Below are 18,378 nucleotides of genomic sequence, written 5' to 3' on the forward strand. Positions count from 1 at the left end.
AGTTCATCAACGCTGAGGTTACGAAGATGCTTGCTAAGAACATTATTGAACCCTCCTACAGCCCCTGGGCCTCACCAGTCGTTCTTGTGAGGAAAAAGGATGGCTCATGGCATTTTTGTTTTGGCTATCGCCACCTGAACAAGATAAGTAAAAAGGACTTGTACCCGGGTCTCCCACGCATTGACGACGCCCTTGATTGACTCTACAGTGCCAAATTCTTCTCCATAGATCTACGCTCCGGCTATTGGCAGATAGCAGTGGATGACCAGGACCGTAAGAAGACTGCGTTTATGACACCTGATGGGCTGTATTAGTTCAGAGTTATGCCTTTTGGCTTATGCAATGCACTGGCCACCTTCGAACGTACGATGGACGCCCCTTCTGCATGGATTCAAATGGTCCACGTGCCTCTGCTGTCTCAACGACGTCATAGTCTTCCCCCCAGCTTCTCCTCTCACCTCGATGACCTCTCCAAGATTCTTTACCTTTTCCGTCATGCTGGCTTACAGCTCAACTCCACCAAATGCCGTTTCGTGCGTCGTCAGATCACAATCTTGGGCCACGTCGTCGATGCCACGGGTGTTCACCCTGATCCAGCTAAAATCTGAGCCTTGAAAGAGTTCCCGGTGCTGCGTTCCTGCAACAACGTGCGGAGCTTCCTGGCACTGTGCCCCTACTTCCGTTGATTCGTGCCAGGCTTGCTTTCATCGCCCGCCCTCTCAGTGATCTGCTCGAAAAGGACATGACTTTCACCTGGGGACCCCTACAAGAAAACGTCTTTGCCGCTGTAATCTCGAAGCTCACCACATCGCCAGTCTTGATACACTTCGATGTGGTCGTTCCCACTGAAGTCCGCACTGATGTCAGCGGTCATGGAATCTGCGCTGTCCTTTCTCGGCGGCAATCTGGTTCTGACCGTGTCATTGCCTGCGCCAGCCGCCTCACGGAATGAGAAGCTATCGCAGAATGAGAGTGCTTGGCCCTCGTTTGGGTCGTTAGAAAATTTTGCCCGTATTTATAGAGCTGCCCTTTTATGGTTGTCACAGACCACCATGCTCTTTGCTGGCTCACCTCTCTGAAAGATCCTACTGGCTGGCTAGGTTGCTGGGCTTTGCGCCTACAAGACTATGACTACACAGTGGTCTGTAAGTCCAGTCGGCCACACACAGATGCTGATTGCCTCTTCCGATATCCCGTTGACCCTCCTGACCATCTTGCACTGCCTGCGCTGCCGACCTGTTCTCGCACTCTGCTATTGCTCACGTTGGCGATGAGCAACAACGGGATACTGAGCTGCACTCTATTATTGACCGCCTCAACTCCTCCCCATCTGTCCCTGCTGTGCGCCGGTTTGTGCTGCATTATGACACACTATACCGCAGAGAAGCCTGAACCCCGCCAGGCCCGTCCTCCACGAGCTTCATGACCTCCACTTTGCTGAACATCAGGGTGTCTCGCGTACTTATGCCCGCGTGCGTTATCGCTTCTCTTGTCCACACCTCTACCAGTCCGTATGCCGCTATGTTCGTGCCTGCGACCAGTGCCAGTGCTGGAAACGCCCTGCCACTCTCTCAGCGGCCATGTTCCAACCTGTGGATGTGCCCCCCAAACCTTTACATCGTGTTGGCTTGGTTCTTTTGGGCCTGTTTCCTGAGTCCACCGCCGGAAACAAATGGGTTGCAGTTGCTATGGATTATGCCGCTGGCTACGCTATCATGCGGGCCCTCCCTACCTGTACTTCTACTGATGTTGCAGACTTTCTTCTGTACGATCTCATCCTTCGTAATGGTGCACCCCACCAACTTCTCACCGACCGTGGCTGTTGCTTTGTGTCTAAAGTTGTTGACGATGTTCCCTATTCCTGTTTGACTAAACATAAGCTGGCCACCGCCTATCATCCCCAAACCAACGGCCTCATAGAGCGCCTCAGCTGCACTCTCACGGATATGCTTGCAATGTGTTTTCCCGGACCATCAGGACTGGGCATCCTTCCATACGTGACTTTCACCTATAACTCTTCCCGTCATGGCACTGCCGGTTACTCACCATTCTATCTTTTGTACTGCTTCAAGCCCCCATTACCTTTGGACACGCTGCTTCCGACATCTACTTCACAGCCTTCTGAATACGCACACAACGCAATTGCCCGGGCAGACTACTCCCGCCAACTGGAGTGATCCCGACTACTAGCATCGCAGGCCTCACAGCAGGACTACTACAACTGCCGCCATCTCATGGTCACTTTCTCCTCTGGCGCCCTCGTCTTGCTTTGGTCGCCATCTCGCCACGTCGGGCTTTGTAAAAAACATCTGTCCCGGTATGTTGGCCCATACCGTGTGCTCTGCCAGGTAACCGCTGTCACCTACGCGATTGCCCGGGCCTTCCCGGAGACCATCTCCCGTGCAGCTCAGCTTGACATTGTCCACGTCTCTCGCCTCAAGTCCTACCTCTCGCCATCCCCGGCCGTGCCCCAATGTACACAGAGACGGTGTTTTTGCGACCAGGGGCCGTGCAACGGATATTGTGAGTTGAGAGGTTAACGGAGTGTCTCGGTGGTGCACATGTTCTGGGCTTGGGTGCTCTGTGCGGGCCCTGTGCCGCCAGCCAGTGCGCTGTGCCCGGGTCGTTCTTGTGTTCTCGCCTTGGGCCACATAACAATAATGCTGCCATACATGTGTTTTATGTTTTTTTTCAGACCTGCTTTTTTTCCGCAATTGTCAGTTCAATTTTTTGCCCTTCTTCTTCCTTTTTTGTTTTGTTTTTGCCTGCTTCCACTTCGATATATATTTTGCAGCCTTCCCAACAAAATTTCGTTGTGAGAAAGTGCTTGTGTGTGTCCCCTTTTCGTTTGTCCTTGTCTGTTTTTCAGCTATTTCTATTCCAACATACAGCCAGACACTGTGTTCAGTTCAGTTCCAGCCTTCACATGCTACGGATCTGAAATGAACTGCCTGCATAGCTGGATAACTACACCACTGAAAGCACGAAAAACATCATTGAAAACGAAACTGAACCAAAAAAATCTGATCTTTAGAAGGGTCTACAAGCTACCAGATGTTAGTTCAAAGCCATGTCTTCTCGGCATACCTAGGATGTCCTCCTTGGATGCCAACAAGGCTGCCAGCTTTCCCTCTAGTTAATATTTAGAAACTCTATGGTCTACATCATATAGACGTGCGCACGGGGGAGGGGGGGGGGGCCAGGGCAGGGCCCCCCTCCTCCCCATAATGTTCTAAAGGGAGCGTCAACTTTGCCCTATACCTTTACTCTGTTAGACCTGTCTCGCCGTTGTTTAAAATGCAGGACAATGGCCATGCAGGTTTTCTGACAGTACTGCTAAAAACTATGTGCTGTCCAATAATATTTTGTATATGATGGAATTTTATTGCATTGAAATAAATCTTTTATAACCATTCGTTATCTTTGCGGTGCGTTTTGACCATAGGGGCCTCAGTGGAAGGGGTTTTTTGGGGTGGGTGGGTGAAGAAGTGCTGCAGTGAAACTTTGATTGTGTTGATAGGTAATGCAAATACAATGTAACAAAATATCTTGTGGCTTAAATTGAAAGCTGCCGTCATTTTCAGAAATGCCTGGTCAATTGTATTTACATTTGTCATTGGCCTCGCAGTGACAAGGCAACGCCTGAATGTATGCAGTGTTCTGAAGCCAGGATTGCAAATAGCAAAGGGGAGGCAGGCCACTGGGATTTCTATAGCAATGTGCGCATTCTTTAAAAGCCCTAACAGGAGGTATAAATGAATGAAGCAAAGGCCATGGGGTAAAAGGTATTGCACATTTATTGACAGCTTGCACTTCTGTGAGGAGTGGCAGCTAGCTACCAAGCATATCAGCTTCATCTGTCTGAACGCTGTGAACATTTTCTTCTGTACATGCCCAACGACTCATCCTTGGAATTTCAGCACTTGTGGTGTTGCTAGTTCCTTTTTATGTGAACTGCAGCATGATGTGTTGTCGAGGGTCATTTGTCCAAATGTTTGTCAGGTAGATGACCTTGGCAAGTGTGTGCTGATCAGGTGCCGGGCAGGTTCCCAAAACATTGCTTAGTATCACGTTACAGGAGAAATGGGGCTCCTCTGCAATGCTTTGTTCTCTAATGGCATCAAACCATAAAGGGCCTCAATTGCACTTTGAAAACAGTGATACGCAGTTGTGGCGCAGTGACCATGACATTCATTTGTTAGATTGAAGGTTATGGTTTCAATCCTGGCCATGATGGCACCATTTCAATGGAGGCGAAGTGCAGAAATTATGTGTACTGACATTTTGGTGCTCGTTATGGAATCCCAAGAGGAGGCCTTCATTATGCTGTGCCTCATGGCCGATGGTGTTGCTTTGGCATGTCGAAATACATCAATAAAAGGTTATTCGATTGTATCTGTTTGCGAGAGAGATTTCGCCAACAAATTCCCTTTCCTACTGTTGAAATGCTCTTCTTCAGTAGCCGATGAGTAAAAAGAAATGCTGCATCTTAGTGTGATAACATTGGGAGGCTCTTGAAGCCTCCCTCGGCGGCAGCAGCATCATAAATCCTCCACCCGCCAACCGTGTCAAGTAGTGTTTAGAGGGATTTTATCTCTCCACCTGCCAGTTGTCCCCTCTTCTTACCTGCCTCCTATCCCCTGTTCACTCGCAGGGGAGACAAGGAACTGAGCAGACAACTACCCGGAGAACAGAAGTCCTATGAGCAAAATATACATCGTCCTGAAGAACTGTCTGTGCAAAAATCAGGCTTGTGGGAGCTATTCTTTGTCACCTTGGAAAGAGTGACCTGGGTCTCGCAAGCCCCGTTGGTGGCTGTGCTTGAGACAGTCGCTGGCCAATGCAGTGGCGCATCGCTTAACCTATGCACTGGCAGTGATGTGAGGACTTGGCACGACCTGGCAATGTGACACATTTTCTGTAGTTGCAATTAACTTCACTTTATTACCTTAAAGGCTTCCGGGATTGGGGGTGTTACATAAGGGGTGGGTTACATGTATAAAACAGATTTAATAAACAAAGAAAACACGTAAGGTACATAAATTATACGCTGTTAAATATATTTTTTAAACAATTCACAAATGTTGTTGGACAGGTGATTGCGGCGATGTCGTGTGGAAGGCCGTTCCACTCTGTGGCTGAACGTGAAAAGAATGACGATTCAAATGTAGTAGTGCGTGTACGAGGCCGGGCAACTTGAAGGGGATGACCGATGCGGGGGGAAATGCGTGCCGGCGGATTGATGTAGGGCGGAGGACGAAGTGAGCTGTAATAAAATTTATGAAACAAGCACATAGTAGTGATACCACGTGTACAAGCTAGAGATGTTAAGCCTGCCTCTGCTGTTAATGACGATATACTAACATTATATGAATATTATATATACTAACATTATATGATATATTAACATTATATATGGTGGTCCACATTATATGAATAGCACGAGCATATGAATCTTGTGGCTGACTTAGTACTGATTCTAGAGAATTTGTTAGATAATTTTGGTTTGGGCTCCAAATAGCAGAGGTGTATTCTAATTTAGAACAGACAAGTGATTTGTAGACAAGTAATTTTACATTTTGTGGTGCATGGCGTAGATGTCGTTTTAAGAATCCAAGGCTTCTGTTAGCGGATGATATGACTTTTGTCACATGCGCATTCCAGGTTACACCATTGGACATTGTTACGCCGAGGTATTTATAAGTCTGAGTTAATTCTACCGTGACGGAATCAGAAATATAATCGATTGACGCGGGGATTAACAATACTATCACACTTTCTCCATTGATTGCCACAAATTGTTTTTCATGCTCTTCAGTTTCTTCCCAGCTATCCTCACATGCTGCATTTTTTTTTTCCATTTTCTTGTTCATTTCAACAGTTACTCGTCAGTCATATATCTTCGTGCCGCCTGTTGAAACACTAGCTTCTGATACCTTTGACAATTTTCCTCCCAGTGTTTTTTAATGTGCTAGCGGTAAGGTCCTCATGTCGCGCAAATTTCCAGTGTCGTCATCGGCATCATTATCCATGAGCGAAAAATCCACGAATGATCCCCAGAGGAGCAACCTAGGGGACATGTAGGACACTTTGGTTTTGTTCGGTTTGTGGAATCGTCATAACCTGCCCACCAGATTGTGAAGTGCCCACCATGGCAGGTGGCAGTTAAATTAATGACTGATCGCGAAAGGTTGCTCAAGAAGATCAGTTCGGGTCTCTCAGTTCCCACTGGGGCAGCACCTGCCATTCCAGGGCAGTGGCGCATCGCCTTACTGCTACAGCACTGCACGACGAGGGGTATGAGGACCCTCAGCAATGTATGAATTTAAAGTAAAGAATGACCAGTTCTGAATATATGGACATTAACGCTATAGCGTCATACCCTTCAGCTCAAGTGTCTCCTTCAGTTTTCGGTCAACTTTTATGTTGTTTGATATTTCTGAGATTCATCTCTGTTTCATACAACCTGCACCTCCTTCAGCGCAATTATCGACTCGGCCTCTCTTGCGGTAACTCTGAAATTGAGAATGCACGAGCTGTGTGTTCTGTCCATGGCGATGTTTTTCTTTGCGCCACTCCTCACATGCCCGCCCCCCTTGTTACCCACCTGTCACATGGTCAGATTGCACCAGGTTGTGCCCTGCATGAAAAAATGCGAAAAAAAAGTCTGGCATACAGTGAGGACTGCAGCTTATGCTGCTTGAAACATTCTCGAGACAGCACCCTTTGGTGATGAAAACATTTTGAGACTTCATTGGAAAATGTTTTGGAGCTTCGTAAATGAGTAAAAACAATTCTTGACTTTCTTTTTTCTAATGCTGGGCTGTATAAGTATGCATTGGAATGCAGTTTCATTAATTAAAAGGGCTCCATAAACGAAATTGCATTGTTAATTTTCTTCCAGACACTGCAGCCTAGGGTACATAGACCAGAAACGCTTTTTATGCATTTTGAACATGGTCGTTCATAATTCCTGTGGCACTAGATTTCGCCATATTTTAATGTCCTGCATGCAATTGGGAGTTGCATCCATCACTAAAGGAGCTTTCCATTTAGCTTGGGCTGCTTATGTTAGCTTGGCTAATGGCATGGGCAGCTGATTAGCCCTATTTTCTTAGTCAACTTGGAAAAGGTGACGTGCAGGATATATGGAATGCAGTTCTTCACACAGCTGTGATAGAATTTCTAAGTGTTACCTCCATACCTTCTTTGACAAATTGAAAGTTGCAGAACACAGCTAAGAGGTATGGAAGTCCTGTCTCATACAGTTCAGTCATGTCTTGTTGAAATTAACACTTTGGTTCTCAACCAAAATTTTCAATAAAGCAAGTTGGCTGTAATAATTAATGATGATGAATAACGTGGGTTCAGAAAAATCTTGTAAATTAAATATGCTTTTGTGCCTAGCAGTGTGTAGTGCAGTCGATATTAGGCAAATTTTTGGTGATTTTTCAAGTACACTGTCGCATCTTGTACAGCCTTCCAAAAATGCGACAAGGTATGAAGAGACTCCTGGGCCACAGTATGCATAGTACTGCGCTTTGCACTAACCTAACTCTTCACCATGAAACTGTGCTCATTGTATTGTCTTCTGATTCTGTATTTGCTACCGTATTCGGAATAGTGCCATCACTGAGCCGCTCATCCAGCTTGGGTTCTTTACCGGCATTGAGCAGTTGTTCAGCGAGGCTTCCTTGTTCGGCAGCATCATCTTGTTTAAGCATTCTCAAAGCATTGCACGGGGCATATCATTGATGTGCATCCGTCTGCTGCATTTTGCTTGTGATTGCCTGCAATGACATTTCTTCTCTGTTGAGCTATAACGGTGCATGGCCAATGAAAATTGGTTTCTTGTTTTCCCTAGTCCTCCAACCCTTAGCCAATGTAAGGCCAGCATGACAGAAACATAGACAAAAACACAGGAGTGGTCGGTATGGGTGCTAACTTTCACCTTTATTTTGGAAGTCACCAGAGGGTACATATATGATATGAGCCAAGAAGTGACACACAATTGGCTAAGGAGCAGTAGCATTGTATCTTATGTACAGTCAAGTGGAAATGATACAGAAACAGGTGCCAGGGAAAGATCAAAAACAAAAGAAATGCAAAAGAACACAATTCAGTTTGTACTTGCGGCGTACAAACTCGCGTGGCAACGCCGGGCCGTCATTGGCTGAGATGCGGTGCTGCCGCGAAAATTTCCAACTTGTTCGAACCTCGCCGCTCCAGCCGCTGGAGCTTCCTCCGCCGCTTGATAGCGCATTCACACTGACATTCGGCGGCGAGAGGGAGCGGAATCCGCGGCCGCCGAAATGCTCTCTCGTTCACACTTCCCGGCCACCGCGTCTCCGCTCATCGTCTGTGTGTCGTCTGCTCACGGCGTACACAGATTTGGCAAGAGGTTAATCCATGCTGTCTACATACCAAAACCGTATGCACGCTCGCGTACGCTAAATGCAGCTATTTTGTGGGACGTTACGCCATTTCTAACACTGGATGGATAAATGGATGGATGGATGGATGGATACGGCTGAACCCTTTACATCGGGTGGTGGCTCAAGCCACCTAGCCATGTCTTGTGAAATTTTACTCCTGTCTTGCTTTTAGCCACCAATCAGATAACCTTCGCTTGGTTACTTCTAACCTCTTAAAATCCACTTTGTCTTCACTATCCCTAAACCCCAACGCCTTGGGTAAGTCAGCCCCGCTGCCTTCCACTGTAGGGTGAAGCCCTTTACAGAAAAGTATCAAGTGTTAAGCTGTTTCCTCCTCTCCGCACGCAATGCACAAAGTGTCTATCTCCTGGTACCTGACTCTATACGTCTTAGTCCGCAAAACTCCAGCCCTGGCCTCAAACAACAAAGAACTTCCCCTACAATTATCATAGATATTTTCTTTGACAATTTCCTGTTTAAAGGTCCGGTATGTTTCCAGTGCCGATTTCGTCAGCATCCCTGTTTTCCACAAAGCTCTCTGTTTAAACGCCTAGTTGCGCCATCTGGTGGATGAGAGAGGAACCATTATTGTCAACAAACCGACGCCCCTCATAAGCCTAAAAGGGGAAGAATCGTCACCCGAAATAAAAATTAAAGCAAATTTATCTCTCAAACGTTTTCTTATGGGCGAGATAAGACAAAGCGAAAGACCGCTTGATCTTTTATGGCCAGTGAACGCGCTGAAAAAGGCAGTAACAGCAACGAATTCAGCCCGAAGCGAGGCGTCCTGCATCGAAGGACGCCGCCATCTTTGTCGCCGCGGGTACTCGCCTTTCTATTGGCTGACGAGACTCGGCGGATTTTTTACTGGCGGCAAAATTCGGTCCTGGACCCATCGGCCTTTCCGCTGGGTATTTCGGCGGAATCTTTGCCGTGGTAGCGGATTCCGCTCACTCTCGCCGCCGAATGTCCAGGTGGGTGAAAGGCCTTTTTCATATTCCTGTGCTGCCACCTCGCGTACAACGCCGGAAGCTCACCGGAAGGGTACTGTGCGCCCAACCCGGCCGGACTGAGTGCCGCTGCGGAGCACGTTTTGTTGGAATCTGTCAACGATGGCGTGTCCTGGGCCGCATCTGGTACCTGGAGGATTTCGATTGTCTGATGGCTCGGTGCGAAGTCCGAAGCAGGCTGCTGTGCCCACCGAAGAGCAAATTCTTCAGTATCTCTGATCAACCGGCATGCGATGCGAACGCCAGCTGAACAAGGGCCGCCGCTTCAGAGATGAAGGCTACATTCGGAACAATGCTCAATAAAATATCCCCGATCAGTCAGGTTGGCGTTTTCCGCTGTGTATGCCTGCCATCCATTAAAAGGTGGATACTACATCCTGCACACCGTGGCACAGAAAACGACTGGGGACAACAGTTTCCACAAGCAATCGTTGTGCTCAAGCGCTGCCGAATAGCTACACGAACTACAAAAGCACTAGCGTACTCACAACATGGCAGCTCCGCTAGAATTTCACTTTATTTTCCCACAGCACACCGCTGCATAGGTTGAACAAGCATGCACGTCCTTAAAGACGAGCGCGAGGGGCGCACATTGAGTCATTCCGGCGATACAACGCAGCGCTCTTCATCATGGATATGATTCGAACACACGCATAACGCTCCTTCCTCTTCTTCTGCCTCTTAATATATGGCACATACACCGGGGAATTGGCCACGGTGTAGAGGCATAAACAAGGAAATTTCCATTGGAGATTATGAAAAATTCTAGCACCATGCGTGTATGCTCTCGTAGCTTTTTCGTTGTCCGCTCCATCGCGCGTTGCAAGCGGCTCACAGCACTTGCCCATTCGGCCTTCTTGCTTGAGAAAGGAAAAAGCGTCGGAACGAAGTCTAAATGCCGCGGTGACATTCGAGGCCTTCCTGGCCATGAATAAAACCTTTCGTGATAGACTGCACATGCATTTAAAAGCAGTACCTCGTCCGTACCTGTCACAAAGTGATTCTCGCACAGTCTTGACGTGCTTGACGGTGCCCAAGGGCGGCCACGATCGTCGAGCCGGCGAACTGCTTTTATCCACGCTTTGCGTCGAAGGCGGTCCCGGGAAGCGTTCGGAAAGCGAAAAAAATCCGAGTTTACTTCCCTTTACATATTGGGCATTGCAGCCGTATGTAACACATGTCGAATACATCGCCAAATGCGTCGCGCTGAACGCCCGACGGCCGTTTCACATGCTGCGAATTTTGCCGCACCGACACTGCGAATTCGGTGCCGCCGCTGACGCCGCAATGCGATTGCCGCTCAGTCCTTCCACATGCAACGCAGAACCTGCGAATTTGTTCGGTTGTGACAACAGGGTTGGTAAATGTCTGCTTATCAAACCTGTAAATAAACGCGGCAGCAATGCAACATGGAATGTGTTTGTGTTGTTGCAGTCATGCGTACTTTTAGGTACAAGGTAACATTTCGTATCTTTTTATCAAAGTAAACAGTTCTAAATTATTCGAAAAGTACATGATGGCTAAAGCCAAGCCTGGCTAAAGCTGGCCAAAGCCAAGCCTGACGGGGAGGCAAGCAGTGGATGCTCCCTATCGGTCAGTCGCAGAGCCAACACACCGGCGCTGGGAATAAATTCCAACCGGACGGAAATCGTTCGCAAGCCGTCTGTGGCCATCTCCAGCCGCAGACCGAACGAATTCGCAGCATATGAAACGGGCCTTAAAGGCGGTTTGTTTACACTTCCACGGCCGGTCTCGACTGGAGCGCACGACCCTTCCTATATGTTTCGCGATACTGCCACCAGGGGATGGGCGCATGCGCAGTCGCGCCGTGAAAAAGGGCGGATTCGCGAGCGGTTCGCTTGCATGTGAAACAGGCTTTACTGTTATTATCGCTTTTGCGGCACCAATCAATCATATATAGGAGACGACTGCTACTTCGATCACCCGCGAAAGTGCAGGGAGGAATGAGACCTCACTGCGTATATTGCAGCAACGAGAGCAGACGACGCTGCTCCGTTAATACTCTATTGACGTCATGCTAGCATTCAATATGGCGGTCACTGCCGGTGGGAGGAGTCTTATGGTCTTAATTTCGATCGCATTTTTTGGAATTTACAGCGCATCCAGGGCAGCCAAATTTCGGAAATTGAATCATAAGATCTTGAATTAGTTACTTAAGCACAAAACTGAAATGCGAAAAACGACCATGTCATGGCCCCTTTAAGTAAGAGAGCATAAGGAAAGGGCATAGTGAAATTCATGGATAGGTAGCGCAAGCTGCCGTCCGATACAAAGAATAAAATTATCGTCTATCCACTCATCCATCCATCCATATAAAACCCGCCCGGACCCTCGCCGGCCTTCTCTTCCTCTGGTTGCGTTCGTGCTGCTTGGCATAAGCCGCGGGGTTTAAGCGGAGCTTTATTTGCTTGTCGTCTGGTCTTTCACATGATGACTGTGAAAGATGAAGTAGCGCCCATATTCCCATTCAGCCGGACGACATAATCACCATCGTGGGCAAGAGGAATCTGACATCATATCCCTAATTTTTCCTACGCATTTCAGTATGTTCTCGTGAGTACCTTTCCGTTTTCATTGCTGGATGCATACTCAGATTTACTATTAATCTCCTTGCTGGCGGTTATTTTCTGCTGCGTTCCCTCATCTTCCGGGTAAAGCAGCGAGACGCAACGCCCGGCACCGAACTCGGGCAAAAACGCTCGCCTGTTTTTTGGCCAGAGCAATCCCAGACTGGAGCTCAGTCTTGGTGAGGATCTGCTAAGGATGTTAGTTTGCCCGATGACCTTCTGAACCGCGGTCAGCTTTTGTCTGGCCGCCGGTTCAAAGGCAGCATGGAATATGGAATGTAATGCTGGGTTTTTAACGCGACAGAGTTAAGGTGCCCGTGTCGCAGAAAAGCCGGTGTCGTCAGCGTCGGCGGCGTTGGCCGTGAGCGAAAAATGGCGCATCTCGGTGGACACCTGAACCGCGCCGTGAGGGAAGGGATTTTCCTTTCCTTAAAATCAATTTTCATTTCATTTTCCTTCCCTTACTTCTCGATTTGGGTGTCCACCGAGATATGTGAGACAGGCGTGCTTTCCTTAAATTGTCCAACGGGCCATGCGTCGCACCGAACGGGCGCGTTCCGTGCACTCTTTGGCAACGCTGCAACTTGCTGTCGTGTCTCACTCTTAAAGACGAAGCTTAAGCGTCCTCCAATTTTTTTTACTACACGTATCTCTGTCATGCATGTATCCTGAGCTGCTCGCGCGTTCATGTCTGCATGCGCAATATGTGTGCTTTTCATTTAGATTTTAAACACATTTTAGAACCAGCTTTGATTCTCACACGAAGTCACTGACGCATGCTTCGAGTTCGGCGTTTGTTTCCTGTTGAAGAAGGTGCATGACCAAGCTGGGTGATAGAAGGCGAAGGCAGCAAAAGCACTGAAGCGCCACAAGGTGAATCCCGTTTTCTGTTAATTTCGGAGGTGCGCCGCTTCGAGCTGAGCTCATGCTTTCCAATGCGCAGTGTCTAACAAATGCGGGCATCAGACTTAGCCCCGATTGTCGAGCTTCGTGGAATGCAGAAAGCAAATAAGCAAAAGACTTCAGTAGCTATATGTGTGTTGATATGCATGTTTGCCTTCATTTTCAATAAACACACAACTGACAGTTGAGAAAGGCCACAGAAAGGTGAACTTTCTGGACAAGTTTCTTGATATTCTTGACTTTTTGAAAGCTGAATATGCACAAAACTCGTGCGGCAGCGTTGCAGGCAATGATAGCTTCAGCAAATGATGATCAGAAACGTGATCATCCTGCTGTGAAAGAGTAAAACATGTAGCCATAGAGGCAAGCAGAAATCAGCAGAGAAGACCTAGACAAGTCTTAGTAAGCACATTACGCAGCAGGGCACTGCACACATAAGGTTTGGTGTGTGTTGTCTGTGACCTATCCTGTGTGCTTAAGCTCCTTGCCTCCGGATATGAGGCATTTACATAGCCTTCAGTGGTGCAATGTGGATGAAAAGATGGGTACTGCATGCTTATGAATGTATATCATTCAGCTCCACGAGTTCGGAGCTGCGAGCATCTTGCAGTGTAAGCTTGTGGTGCAGAGTTTCAGTTCAGTATATAGGAGAAATATGCCTGTGGCTATCCAAATTGCCATAAAAACATTCTTGTGGTAAGAAATTTCACGGGTAGTGCCTCTTCACAGAACATAATTTTAAACTTTGATAAAAGTTTCTCTTGGTGCCAAGATGAACCCCATATTAGAGCTTTATCCTATACAAGCTTTATCCTTAAAGAGGCACCTCTTTATGGATAGAGTTTGTCCGACTAGAACTTGTATCGCGATGAGTCCCCTTTCTGAAGTGTGACGCCAGCATTTGCAAGAACAGCTTTTGTCTTTATGTAAGCTTGAAGAATACTGTTGTTGATGTCCATCTCAAGAGAATTATAGTCAGCATTTGCTAATTCCGAAATACAGATAACTTTGTCAAGAAATCGTCCCTCTGAAACAACATCTCGACTCGGCATGGCTGCTAACAGAAATGGGCTGGATGCAGTTCCAAAGAGGACTCAAAAGATCTGCCACAGGACATTGGGCAGTATGCGGTTGGGAATGGTAGACTTTGTTCCCTTTGCTACCAATCAAAACCAGGAGGTACAATGCACGTCCTCATGCGAGATGTGCCCATTTGAATGTACCTCGTATTCCTGTCAGCCGCCATAACAATTGGGTGGCTTTGTAGAGTATGGCGTCTGTGAAAAAGCAATGAAGCATCCAAGGCAGAAATAAAGAGTGTACTGCGGGGACATGAATGTCTGTTAACAGTCAGCTTGATGCGTCGACAGGGCTGAAATCTCAATTGGGATGATCGCGTTCCTCGAACCTGAGTTGTTTGTCCTGATCTAGTTCACAATGCAACTTTATGGTCCTAACAGAATTGATATTGATGCTAATGGTGCTTGTGTGTTAGCTTTAACTTTGACATTTTTACTTTTTGTTACGACTGAACGACTGCCTTCGGCAAGGATAGCTCTTAATACGACCATTTGTGTGTTACGACACATTGGCTTCATAGGACAAATAGAGTAGCAGTGACGACGCTGCACTTGATCAAACACGTCTTGTTTACAGGAATTACAGCTGTAGCTTATGCTAAAAACAAAGGGCCGAGGTGAAGTCTAGGTCACTCTTGATCACCCACAGACGTCAAATATTGCACAAAAAACAAGAATTCACGTGTATAAAAATATTTGCGATGTGAACGCACGTTAAAAACCCCAGGTAGTCAAAATTTTTGGAGCCCTTACTACAGTGTCCCTTTTAGCCTGATTTACTTGGGGACATTAAACGCCATAAATCAAACCTCTTCCTAAATAGTTGTATTGTCTTAGGCAACTAACGTGCTGTTGTCATGAAGCTTGTCATGGTGTGAGCTCTTGGTTTAAAGGCACCGTGTGTTTTAACCAAATTAAAATTTGTTACTAACCAACTTGGTAATAATGCACCCTTTACGGATTAAATGCTGGCTTCAATTTTTTTGTAAATTCTCATACCAAAATTTTGTTTCAAAATATAATTCTGTGTGTGGTCAGCTTCTGAACGGTGAGTTTTTCATAGTTGCATGGCTGCTGTGCAAGATTCATTTCCACATTTGCTAACGTGTGGTGAAAGGTCCAAAAGAGTTTGACACATGAGGTCCCACATTCTTTTGAAAGTTCTGTCTTTCACAACGCAGGTGCAGTCACTATACATGACAAGCAAGGCAAACCTGCTGGACCAAGTTCTTGCAGTGACACGACCCCAACATCCAGCTGTGCTCCATGTGTCAATACGGTTTCACACGTAAGGACAGCCTGATGACACCTTCACTTGCACACCAGTGAACGTCCATATCAGTGTGACCACTGCGACAAGAGTTGCACAAAGGAAAGCCTGATGACGCACCTTCACTTGCACACCGGTGAACATCCATACCAGTGTGATCACTGTGACAAGAGTTTCAAAAGAAAGGACAGCCTGATGACACACCTTCGCTTGCACACCGGTGAATGTCCATACAAGTGCGACTACTGTGACATCAGCTTCACGCGAAACGAAAACCTGACGACACACCTTCGCTTGCACACCGGTGAACGTCCATACCAGTGCGTCCACTGTGACAAGAGTTTCACACGAAAGGACAGGATGATGACACACCTTCGCTTGCACACCGGTAAAAGTCCATACCAGTGTGACTACTGTGACAAGAGTTTCACACGAAAGGACAACCTGATGACACACTTTCGCTTGCACACCGGTGAAAGTTCATACCAGTGTGAATACTGTGACAAGAGTTTCACACGAAAGGACAACCTGATGACACACCTCCGCTTGCACACCGGTGAACGTCCATACCAGTGCGACCACTGTGACAAGAGTTTCACACAAAAGCACAACCTGATGACACACCTTCGCTTGCACACCGGTGAACGTCCATACCAGTGCGACCACTGTGGCAAGAGTTTCACACGAAAGGACAGGCTGATGACACACCTTCGCTTGCACACCGGTGAACGTCCATACCAGTGCGAGCACTGTGACAAGAGTTTCACACAAAAGAACAACCTGATGAGACACCTTCGCTCGTACACTGGTTAATGTCCATACCCGTGCGACCACTGTGGCAAGAGTTTCACACGAAAGGGCAACCTGATGACACACCTTCGCTTGCACACCGGTGAACGTCCATACCAGTGCGACCACTGTGACAAGAGTTTCACACGAAAGGACAACCTGATGACACACCTTCGCTTGCACACCGGTGAATGTCCATACATGTGCGACTGCAGTGACATCAGTTTCACACGTAAGGACAACCTGATGATACACCTTCGCTTGCTCACCGGTGAATGTCCATACAAGTGCGACTACTGTGACATCAGCTTCACACGAAACGACAACCTGATGACACACCTTTGCTTGCACACCGGTGAATGTCCATACCAGTGCGACCATTGTGACAAGAGTTTCACACAAAAGAGCAGCCTGATGACGCACCTTCGCTTGCACACCGGTGAAAGTCCATAGAAGTGCGACCACTGCGACAAGAGTTTCACGCGTAAGGACAACCTGATAACACACCTTCGCTTGCACACTGGATAGAGGCCATTCCTGAGTGAACTGTGCCCACGAGCCTTTTTAGGGAGTCAAACCCTCAAAATGCATTTGCGAACACATACGGGCGTGAGGCCATGCCGCTGCTCAGTGTCCATGGCCTTTTTTGACAGTGGCGCCCTCGAAAAACATTGGCGGACACATACAGGCGAGAAGCCATACCACTGCTCTCTGTTCCTCATGGTGTTTACACAAAGCGGAAGCCTCAAAAGGCATCTGCAAGCCCATAAGTATAGAAAGACCACTTCTTCATCACCTCTGCCCAAAGGTGTTTGTCTGTAATTTTGGTTAAAAATAGTACTGTGAGAATAAACATGCAGTATGGGAATCAATAGTTCTGTGAACTTGTTCCTTTTGCCTGTATTGTGTTTGACAAGCAATGCTAGCTGACGACCAGCGTGAGTGCTTACATTTGCAGGTTGCCCCCATGCTCCTTGTTCAAACAGGAAGTTTGCATGTTTTCGAACTACACTTGCAGAGAGAATCTGTTTATAACCTTTCCCTATGAAGTAAGCTTTTCCAAAATAAAACACATTTGCCACTAAGGCTGAGTGGCATGTGTGAATGATGTCATATATGTTGCTTCTACAAGCTCTCATCCTTCTACCAAGTTTGTAGGGGAAGCAAGATTGCACCTAGCCACACTTACATTGTGTGCATTCAGAGTGTTTGTGTTTTCCTGACTGGTTTACAGATCTGGGCATTAACATCACTGGAGCTGTTCTTCCCGTAGTGGTGCAGGAAATGCCTGTGCGTGTGGTGTTATTCCTGTGTTAGTGGTAAAGCAGTGTCACCAGTATGTATGAGAACACTAAAAGTTATATCCTGTCAGAACATATGTCTAGCTTTTAAAACAAGAGCATTACTTGCCCATTTAATGAAAACCTGCGTGCATGTGCCTGCGTTAACGCCCGATGATACCCATAAAAGATGGCATCCTCATGCAACCTGGCTGGTTGTGGTTGAAATTATTGGTCACGCAAGGTTACAAATTACACCAGTGGCAGCACTTGCCATCCCAGGGCTGTGGCGCATCGCTTAACCACTGCACCAGTAGAGCTATGAGGACTCCCAAGGATCTATGCATGTTAAGTAGAGAAAGACCAGTTGTGCACATATGGGCATTAACCCATAGCCATGGCATCATACCCTTAAGGCGGAGCACGGGCCGCGGTATGGCGGCGACTGCCTTCGCGAAATTGGCACACAGATCAGAAGGGGTGCAGTGTCCTCACAGCAGCGGCTATGTAGGGCCATGCAGAGGTAGAATTTTCAGCTGCATGGCATGGGGTTGCATCACGCTGCAGCTTGCTGCAACTGCATGCACAAAGTTAACGGGCGAGCTGACGTAAGCAGTCTTAAGTGTGTCTGCTAACTTTCATGTTTAGTCTTTTAACTGCTGTTTCTTGTTAAAAAAATTATTTTACCTCCTGTATTAGTGCATTACTATGTATTTCTGTTGAATGTTGCATATTTTCATGTTGAAAATTGTGCCCCAACATTTTTTCTCTTTTGCGAAGTCATTATTGAACTTGGTTCTACTTCATCACTCAAAGCCACCTCGGTGCTTGCCTAATAATGGGGCATTATGAGTCAGAACTAACACTTCTTCAGAAGTAAAATACCTGTGACATGTCACTAAATTTCCCAATTTGTCTACCTATCAGCAGAGTACTTGCGTTATAAAAGTTGTTCTCAAAGCAATAATCTGATAAGAAATTTCTGAGCTGTCTTCAGTGCACAGCATTTTTGCATATTTGCAAT

The 18,378-nt window shown here is 47.0% G+C and overlaps 1 pseudogene across 1 annotated transcript; it reads left to right on the forward strand.

Annotated features, from left to right (window-relative positions):
- Nucleotides 1-12,070: 12,070 nt before the first annotated feature.
- Nucleotides 12,071-17,179, forward strand: LOC144106290 (uncharacterized; annotated as a pseudogene). Its single transcript, XR_013308960.1, has 2 exons — nt 12,071-12,906; nt 15,197-17,179. The product of XR_013308960.1 is annotated as an uncharacterized LOC144106290 (transcript).
- The last annotated feature ends 1,199 nt before the right edge of the window (nt 17,180-18,378 follow it).

Source organism: Amblyomma americanum, chromosome 10 (genome assembly GCF_052857255.1).
Source record: "Amblyomma americanum isolate KBUSLIRL-KWMA chromosome 10, ASM5285725v1, whole genome shotgun sequence".
In the NCBI taxonomy this organism is placed as follows: Eukaryota; Metazoa; Arthropoda; class Arachnida; order Ixodida; family Ixodidae; genus Amblyomma; species Amblyomma americanum.